The following is an 8,966-nucleotide window of genomic DNA, read 5'->3' as shown; positions in this document are numbered from 1 at the left end:
CCAAACTGATCATCTAAACTACTGGCAGATTTTCTCCATGGCGCTCTGCACAAAGAATCTTGTCAGCCCCAAACCCATTTGGGTCAGAATCACCTACATTAGCATAAGGAGTTAATGAATTAATCTGACTCTGCCTGGAGAAGATTAGGAGCAATCACACCAGTCATTCTACTGGCGGCAGGGGAGTGGTGATAGCTTTTAAATAGAGGGTGTGGAGGGGAAGCTTGATCTTTTAGCGGCTTGGCCTGCCAGGATCCAAAGGTTGTACTGTGACTCCAGTAGAAAGGTAGGGGTTTAATCATAAGAAAATACTCTTTATGCAATTTACGTTTGGTCTAATCTAATTTTCCAGTAGTGTTGCCCTTGATCGTCTTCTCTGAACCTTTCTTTCTGAGTTCAGCATTATATTAATGATAGTTGTGGGCAGCACGCTACCGAATATCTGTCCTTCCTTCTCGTGTTTATCTGCCCTTGATCAGTTTGAAAGGATTCATTCGTTCAGTTAGAAAATGAACGAATTCATCTGATAAAATTCAAGTTGTTTTAGGTGTACTTACTCCCTGGGCAGCGTGGTCCTTTCTCTTGTGTTGAATAAGGTAATACACAATATTGTACCGCTATCATGTTCCTAAGTGAGCGTGTGGTGAAGTGCCTGTTCTTAGGGGATGCTTCTTGCACTGGGTAAATATTTAAGAATCACGATAAAAATCCATTTTGTTTAATTAATGCTTGAATTACTCTGGGAGTTATCCAGTGCGTTTGTTTCCACAGTGAGTAATTGCAAGTCAGTGTGGATATGAAGACTCTGGTGTAATAACGGAGTAAGATGCCCAAAGGTCTGTAAGGCTCAAAGTACAGTTTATTTAGAGTGTAAATGCCAAGTAAGGACCCCCCCAACTCCCCAGATGAAAAGCCCGAATTCACGTGTTGGGAATGTAAATCACAGAGGACTTTTTCCTGCGTTCCCTTGCCTGCTTTGCTGCAGCGGCTATTTGCTACAGAAGACTTGACAAATCTGTGTAGCCGCAGAGGTTGATAATAGATGACCTAATCTAGCGCTCATGGCAGGAAAATAAAAATCAGGGCTGTTGTAAGGTCGAAAGCAAGCCTTTCTCTTCTTGCGTTACTCATTGCTCAGTAGCATTTTAGCAAATGTTAGAAAATAAATTTAGTTTTTGATCCCAGCTTAATACAATTTAAATGCAATGTATCCATCCTCTTGATCTTTCTTTATTCGCGTTTAAGGAAAAGCGATGGGAAAGAGAACAGAAGCTCTGACTTCTAAAAAGCATTATTTTTCAAATTTTCCATTGAGAAAATAACATTTCCACCAAAAGAGACTTTTACTAGGGGTGGCAGGGGAAGGGGTGGTGGGAGAGAGCACAGGTTTTTCCTCCACCACAATTATCAGTGGAGACTTGAAAAATGCAATACTTCCAGGTAATGTGTTTAAGCGTTCAAGGACATCTTATATGTTGTAAGTTTTGGAGAAGGCAGAATTAGGCACGTGTTTGTGTAGGATTGCCAGATAGTGTTTACTAAACCCGTTTGCCACTAGAAAATAGCTCAGGAAACTCTAAGAAAAGCTATTCATTGTGAAGTATAGTTTCAAATGCTTCTTTAAAAATCATATGTTTCAGAGAGGATCTCCGGGGCGGTTTTGAGACAGAAATGTTTGGAAATGTTGAAATCACTGTCAAAAGGGAATAATGAATTTTGATCGTATCTTGGTATAATAGCTTTAAAAGCCCAAGGTAGTACCCTCTGCTTATCCCACTGAAAATCGAGCACAGAAAAAGAAGGCAAGCTACAAGAATCAGGCTTTTGTTATGGGAAATATTTTCACCTCATTACGGTTTGTCCTTCCACAATGTGGGTATTGTTCAAAGACTGGCTTTCTAAATCTTCCGGCCTGGACGACACCTGATAATGGTGTTTTGTCTAACACAAGGCTGCAAAACCTTTTTGGCTGGGGCGTTGGTGTAACAGAAATCCCTCTGCAGAGACACAGGAGTCACAGAACTCATCCTGAAGCAAAGGAGGCGTGCTCTGGTTTGGACTTTGAAGACTAGTTTTAGGCTGATGAAAGAAAAAGGCTTTTTATTTCGCTTTGGCACTAGATGGGGCTAAGGGACTAAAGAAGTGAAAAAGCAATGTCTGAGCCCCGGAATGTGAAAACCTCCAGGAAAACAAGAGGGCAAAGCCTGCAGAGGCAGTCGATGCTGTTGAAGTCGGCTCACTCGTTCAGCTTTGTGATAGACAAGAAGAGAAAACAGAGTCTGACTCTTAAGGTATTGGTTTGTCAGCACCTCTGAAAGGGCAGTGACATGTTTGAAGATGGGGCGAGGTGCGGACGATGCGCTGGATGCGTTGGGCAGTGGCACTCAGGTGTGTAACTCGCTTCCCCACAACTCTTTGGACAAGGAGCAACATCCAACGCAACGCTCCTCAACCAACGCAATGCTCCTCAGCCTCCAGCATAGGAATGGCATCAAGACACAGCAGTGGAAAGAGTTAATTATTATGGACTGGGAAAGAGATTGCTGGGCCCTATGATTTCAGTGTTTTACTGGGTGCGTTTTTTTTTTAAATGTTGTTGCTTATATCTATAAGAGAAAACTGGCTTTTAAAATACACAAGAAATCTTCTCCTATTTAGATTGTTATTCACTGGACATTCACTTAATGTCCAGGTAAAAGACCTGTTGGTTATCAGATAAAACGGGGAAATAGCATACTTTATTCTGAAACACAATATCCCCTGACTGTCACAGTTAAGGATCTTAACTATTCTTATCAATCGTATTGTAAAGATCTGCTGTTGTACCAGCTTTTGCCCATATTAACGTGGGTGTCAGGAACTTTTTCTGTGTGCAAGCAAAGATTTCAGTAAAACTGAGCAACCAGCTGTTTTCTCATTTGCTCTACAAGTGTGGAAACACTTAATGAAATTGCTTAAGGTTTAATGATTTGTATGACACAAAGGATATTTTCCTGCTGTCAGTCCTGGGCCAATCTCAAATCGCTTGAGGATGTAAACAGGAGGAAACACACCCAAACAATTTAATTTGAAATGCCTAATGTACCTGGTGAGAGATTATCTGCTCCGGTTGCATCATTTCTTGTATTTTAAATCTTCTAGCAGCAGGAGTTCCTGTTTGTTGCTCACTTGTTTATTGCACAAATGCTGAAGTGTCAAATAATAGCACAGGGGTGAGGGAATGTTTTTGGTTTTTTTGGAAGCAGGTTGGAACAAGCTTTGAGAGAGAAGGCAGCACTGTGGGACATGGGCAACAACCAGCAAGGACAGACTTGCTCTACAACTGCAACTTTGGGGCAAGGAACTCTATTTAGTACACAATCATAATTTCATTCAGGGTGGTGCTGAGGCAGTTCAGCTTCTATGTTCTTGACTTTGCAACTTTGATCTAGGGGTCATTTTTGGCATGTGATTTTTTTTTTTTACCTTCCTACTTTTGTCCGTTTTGAGTGTAAGCGGGATTGAGCTGTTTGTGTTGATCAGGAACTGCCTTTCTCTCATTTGTGCAAAAGCTCCAGCCTTTACTTCTCTTTATCCCTTTATTTGCAGACTTTAAGGACTTGAAACCTTTATAAATGGGTAGCAAGCGTTGATTCTTTGCATCCAGAAAAAAAAAAAAGGAGGAAACTTGGGATGCTGTCAACCATACCGAATCCTGAAACTCCCTGCTTCGTTGCAAATGAAGCACGTGGTACCAAGGCGTCCAACCATTCCCTCTGGCTGTGCAAATCTGACCTGTCAGATTTATAGCGTAAACACCATTTTGGCTATCATTAGGGTAGCAATCAAATTTCCGCTTGGTACATGCGATTTTGAGGAAGGAGGTTGATCGCCAATTTAAAAGGCGAGGGGTGGGCAGGCGAAGGAGCGCGCTGTTGGAGCCACACACCGGCTTTGCCATTAGCCAGGCAGGAGTGATGTATTAAAGCGAGCGGCAGGAAGTCTGATGCCACCCACCTTCCTTCCATGCAAGCTTTAATTATAACTTTGGACTTGGCTGAGACGTGTCATTGGGCCTTGCATTAAGACAGCTTCTTTATAACTAAAATTGGCTTCCAAGGAAGAAGCATGTGGAGCAAGATGTTGGAACTCAAATATATTTTGTTGAAGTAGTTCTGGGTAGAGTAAGCTAGACCTCATAGCGGGGCAAAGAAATTAAGCCAACTAGCAATGTTGTTTTATGTATTTCTCTAGTTTTTCCTGGCTTCTGAGGAAAGCTGGGAGGCAACTCAATTCCTGCAATGAACTTGTGACTGCGAGAGCTTTATGGTTTTCACCAAGAGATGGGCTGGACTTGATTTCCCTGCACTGGGAAAAGTTATGTTTTGGAGACAGTGCGTTACTTGCTGCTGATGTAAAGGAAATTTTAAACTGGAGGCCTTTGGCATTGGTGGAAAGTTATAATTTGATCAAGCAAGGGGTGAGACTTTGCAGTGCTCCACCTGGATGTGGCTGTACAAAGGCTTTCTTGGTCTTAAGGCATTCACATGGAAGAAGTGTGTACGAACAATTTTTCTATCTTTTTTTAGATGTGAAACTTACCTTAGCCCTTCTGTTCTCTCATGACAAGTCACTGCTTGAGCCCACTGGGTGACTAGAGATGATGTGGCTAGTGACAGAGCTGGAAATAGAGCCTGGCAGTCCCTAGTATCTTATTCCCCTTCTTTCCTAAGCCTTGTTGTGATGAAGCATAGACACACAGCTGGAATGGAAACAGAAAACTGCAGCTGCAGTTAAACCTCTCTTGCCAAAAACTTTGCAGGTCATATTTTTACTATCCCAGGATGATGTCTTTTAGTCTGGGGAGGCCAAAAGAGTGGAGATGCGCAAGCTTTATTTTAAAGACTTTGTGGTTTTTGCTTGAAACATCAGCTTTAAAAATCATCTGTTTTCAAACTTCTGAAACTTTCTCTCTATTGGGCCTAAATTCTCTGTCATCCTAAATCCCTTTCCATGTGTTCTTGTAAAATAAAGCTGCTCCAATATGGGCAGAAACGGCCACGCTGAAAGCTGTATGAAAGCTGTACGCTGGCACAGCTCCCAGCATTAAGATGTTTTAGAGGCAATGTCAGAGTATGCTTTGCAGTACTTATTTCTGGGGATCATGTAAGGAAATGGGAAGCAGAGTGTAAAACCGAGCTGCCTGAAGAGTTAGGTCATAGCCTGGATCAGTTCTTGGAACGAGATGTGCGGATAAAGCCTGCAGAGAAGTCTCATATCTTTTTCAACCTTCTTTTCCACAGTGGATAGTTTTAGCTCTTTGCCCTTCTCCTACTTTCCTGTGCTACTTCAGGAATAAACTTTTTCTATTAACTTTTGATGGAAAAAATAGAGCTTGAACAGCTCCTGAAAGGTTGTTTTGAGGTCTAATCTGTCCTTTGAAACTTCTGAATAGCCCCCCAGGTCTCGGAGGCAGACCTTTGTTGTTGCTTTGCACCTACTGAAACTCCAGTCTTTCTGTCTGTGTCCACCTGAAGTCTGTCTTGGTTTGGTTTTCAACTCCGGGTGGTTGAACTGGTGTTAAAGCACAGAAGGCTTTGTTTCTGCCCTGAGTCGGAGCAATCCCATGTAGGGATATAAGAAAAACTGCCTCTATGAAACATAACCTGTGGGAGGATAGAAATGCCATCAATTGATTGACTCTGCCAACATCACCCTCAGTCCAAGAGTAGTTGAATACGGTATGTTGAGTGTTTGTTTTGGTAATTTCCCATTAAGCAAGTCTTATTTTGTCATTTTTTTTTACAATTTTTTTGTTTTACCATGTGCTTGGAGACAAAGTGTCTTGCTCAAGGTGACACAAATGCCGTGGCAAAGAGGGGAACTAAACACTGCCAGCGAAGGGCTTCCAATTAATGGAGCACCTTTTTCTCTGAAAAAAACCCAAACCCATTCCTAGATGACTTACTGATACCCACCTGGATGCCATTAAGATTGCTGGATGTGAGTGTCAGTTCACGTTGTGGGTATGGAAGTAGATGTAAATTTGGCTGTCAAAGCAGAGTATATATTTGTGTATCCTTAATGCAAGACCAGTTTTAAAAGACAGAGGTTTTCTAAAAGAAATGAGTCTTGACGTCTAAGTCTTGCTGGGTAACTAACCCAAATAACACGTTACACCATTTAGGTTGTATGCAATAAAAAATATTCTTGCTCACAATGGAAAGATTTCTCCATATATACTTGTTTCCACTGTAAGGTTGATGGATCTGTAATGTACTGCATAATTAAACATCGCAGAGGTATTACTTTGGAGGGAAAGCAAGTAATGAAGGGGATATAGTAAATTTTGGTGATTACAGATACAATTGTTTAGCCCAAGTATAGGATGGTCTGCTTTGCCGATTGAAAAAAGTCATCCGAAAGAACACAATTTTGATTAAGCTCTGCATTGCTCTGCTAGCAATGGATTAGATTATTAAGCTATATTTTTCCATTAATAAAACAAATGTTAATGCACTGTTTGATGCTAATAATGAAACCTTTGTCAGTAGCACAGCTACTTCCATTAACATTTATCACCTCTTTCACTACACTTTGTCAAGGCTAGGGATGCATTCAATACTTTTTTTTTTAATATAAAGGTGAATTAGGAAGGCACAGCACCGCAGGAGCTGTGCTGCCTGCTTGGTCGTCTTCGTGTTTGCTGTGTTCTCATGGAGAAAGCTGAACCAAGGGCTGAACTTTAAATACAACCCATTGAACCGTCTGCTACACCACATCACTGGCTTCATTAAATTGTATTAATTCATAGTGGAGCGAGTCAAGGAAAAAAAAAAAACCAAACCTGCTAACCTCTTCCTGTTTCTAGAATCTGTTAGCAGGCTGTAAAATGCTCCACCGGCTATCGTGTTGCTGCACAGATGAAGATCTGCTTGTGCCTACAATTTTTGCAGTGCAGCTTCTATTCAGCACCGCAATAAACCTTGCTTTTGAATTGACCCTCTCCAGCATGGTTAGATCTGCTGGTCTTGCACGTGCCGCAAGGTAGGCATCTATGCGTTGATCCAGGGATGGAGATTTTTAATACTCTGTCCGGTTTAATAGCTTGGTTTTTAATACCTTGCCCAGGTACTCAGGAGAAAGTCCTCCGAGCTCAGGAGGAAGACTTCTGGTGTCTTCAGTGGACCTCAAATGGGGTATTGCTCACTGCAGTAGAGGACCTGAGTCTTTTTCCCATCTCTTTACGTCAGAGATAGTTGTGGATTAATCCTTCTATCCTTGGCAATATTGTCAGATAGCTGGGGAGAGAACAGGAGATAAAGCACCTGCATGCCGTTTATTCTCGCTGTTGTAAAGCTTTGTGTGGATACTTAAACTGTAGATGTTATAATGCAAACAACTATAGCTGCAGATAAAATCTGAAAATGTCAGCTTAAGAGAATGGCTGGAGTCTCCCCCTCGGTGATTTTTGGTAATGCTGCACATGAAATTTCCTCTACAAGTGAGTTGCAGAGAGCACGAACAGCTTTCTGAAGCTGTTAGCGCTGGTGTTCAGTGCGAGATACTTTCAAGGTCTGCTGGAGCTTTTAGACCTGGGACACACTATACACAGGTGTCTGCCACAAATAGGATGTCAGCAGCTTCAATCAGAAATAAATGAAGTTGAAGTCAAAATATGTTCCAAGGTATCTGAGGGCTGCAGCCCACAGCTGTGCCCTCTATCCAGAGCAGCAATTTAATTTATTTTAAAGGACTGTAAGGGAAGCGCAGTCGGTGAGTCAAAGGCATAAATACCCGTAACCAAGCAAGTTCAAAGAAATGCTGCTGTGCTATTAAGGAGAATATTTCTGAATTCTCTAGCAGCATGACTGTATCAATTCTAAAATACAGCCGTTTACAAACGTGGCTCAAAAAGTAAACGGAGTCATTTACTGTGATGCTTCAGAAGTCTGTACAGACCGTAATTTGTCTTAGCAAAGAATAATCTGTTGTGTCAAGACTTGGAAGAAGACTTGATTAAAAAAGCAATTGAAGTGTGAACGTTGCCATCTGATAATGTGCAAGAAGGATTTATTTAAATAATGAGTGAATTTGGTAACGTGGCCCATGTTTAGAGTTGCATCAATGACTCTTCTTTCAGCTGGCATAGACACAAGTTGTTGCTGGTTATCTTTTCCTCCCAAGATGATTTCTCTGCTTTAGGGCAATCTCCAGGCTCATGGTGCTAGATGTTGGACAAAACCAATAGTTTCAGCACCCTGAGGCTTTCAGTGAGAGCAGGGAAGAGCAGCAGCCCTGGGGTTTTGGGCTTCGAAGCACTGCTCTACCCTCGTGTGCTCTTGTGGCGTGTCGTTTGGTCTTGCTGTGCCTGGTTGGGCCATCAGCAGGACGTGAGGAACCAGGCTGCCTTGCCTTGTGTCAGCTCCTACCACCCAGGGCACAGTATGGGCGAGTATAGCTTCAATTCTGCCAGTGCTAATGGTTTTTATAGGAAGTATTTCAATTAAAATGACTTGATCTTAAAGCTTTGCTTCAATAACAAACGCAACCTTCTCCAACTCACATGGAAATAAACTATTTTATTTTGGCATGAATAAAACTTTCCATTAGGCTGCAAACAGTTATTCCTAGTGGAAAAGAAAAAAAAAAACCCATTCCTGTCTAGAGCTCCATTTTTGATACCTTCAATACGTAGTCCTGCCCTTCTGGAGTTACACCATACACAGACATAATGGTTACCCGTTTATACCTGCAGATCTTCTTTATGATCACCCATGGCTGCTATTCATGCAGAGTCATGGTAAAACACCACTGTCGTTTGGAATAATACCGTAGCAGGGGACTCCTAATCTCTTTTCTCCTGATAACACTGTTTTGTGTGTTGGGCCGCCTTGATGTTATATAGTATTAAGTGAAGCAAATACAGTGTATTTGAATCTCTACTCTATAATTATGTGCGACACAGTTCAGTAGCTAGAAATAAA

General features: G+C 41.7%; 1 long non-coding RNA gene across 1 annotated transcript in view; it reads left to right on the top strand.

The window, feature by feature from the left end:
• Positions 1–241: 241 nt before the first annotated feature.
• LOC141733377 (uncharacterized) overlaps positions 242–8,966 on the top strand; it is a 48,245-nt gene continuing 39,520 nt past the window's right edge. The window contains exon 1 of the long non-coding RNA XR_012584283.1: positions 242–286. This is a non-coding gene — a long non-coding RNA (uncharacterized LOC141733377). The remainder of the gene's footprint in view (positions 287–8,966) is intronic.

Source organism: Larus michahellis, chromosome 20 (assembly GCF_964199755.1).
Source record: "Larus michahellis chromosome 20, bLarMic1.1, whole genome shotgun sequence".
NCBI lineage: Eukaryota > Metazoa > Chordata > Aves > Charadriiformes > Laridae > Larus > Larus michahellis.
Note: the sequence above shows the minus strand (reverse complement) of the source record. Positions and strands in the feature narration are given on the sequence as shown.